Source organism: Acomys russatus, chromosome 10 (assembly GCF_903995435.1).
Source record: "Acomys russatus chromosome 10, mAcoRus1.1, whole genome shotgun sequence".
Lineage (NCBI taxonomy): Eukaryota > Metazoa > Chordata > Mammalia > Rodentia > Muridae > Acomys > Acomys russatus.
Genome location: NC_067146.1, coordinates 64,216,642 through 64,217,458, shown reverse-complemented (window position 1 = coordinate 64,217,458; position 817 = coordinate 64,216,642). Strand labels below are relative to the sequence as shown.

The following is an 817-nucleotide window of genomic DNA, read 5'->3' as shown; positions in this document are numbered from 1 at the left end:
AGGCCAGCTAGCTTGCTGCCTTAGTGATTTCTATTTTGAAGAAGTACAATTAAATTAAATACTTCACTTTGCTTAGGAAAGAAATGTCATCTGTGTATTTCTGGTATGTTTGGCAGTAGTCTAAAAACACATTTACCTCAGACGGTTTACTCTAAAGTAAAGAAATCACATGGGAGCAGAAGTGAACTGATTGGTTTTCTAAAAAGTGGAACTAACCTTCGTGTGTAGCCTCATTAAAATACAACCTCCCTCCCTGTGCATGCCCCTAGAGGTGTTGCAGTTGTGGCTGTGGTACCACATGTGTTTCAGTAGGTGACAGAGAGGAAAGAGGCTATGTCTGTGCTCAGTGTTTAGACCTATGAACATTGGGATGATTATTATCCCAGTCCAGTTCCACGAAGGCTGGGGGTGGGGTGGGGTGGGGTGGGGTGTATAGACCATGCCTAAGATGATCCTTGCCCAGTGCCTTAATGCATGAGCAGAGCAGAGCACTCCTGAGACCATTCCTGAGAATACTCCAGACACTCAGAGACCCTGGGTGCAACTAAGAGGTGCAAGTAAGTGGTGGAAAAATGGAAGAGAAAGAGAAATAAACAGAAGGATGTGGGCACAATGGGGAGTGGCAGAACTGGAGACTCAAGGGTAGTAAGGAACAGCCTTATATGAATAGCGAGTGATGCCACCTGGGATCGTGATGGGGTCCTGACCTACTCTGCCACTGAGTCTGGGTCTGTGGCCCTGCAGCAGCAGGGGCCATGGAGGCATTTATGGGCTGGGCGGCTGCCTGGAGACATGTTGATGTCAGAGTTTCTGTGCA

The 817-nt window shown here is 47.5% G+C and overlaps 1 non-coding gene across 1 annotated transcript; it reads left to right on the top strand.

Moving 5' to 3' along the window:
* Positions 1 to 258: 258 nt before the first annotated feature.
* Positions 259 to 390, top strand: LOC127194916 (small nucleolar RNA SNORA17). The gene has a single exon (XR_007831308.1). It is a non-coding gene; the product is annotated as a small nucleolar RNA SNORA17 (small nucleolar RNA).
* The last annotated feature ends 427 nt before the right edge of the window (positions 391 to 817 follow it).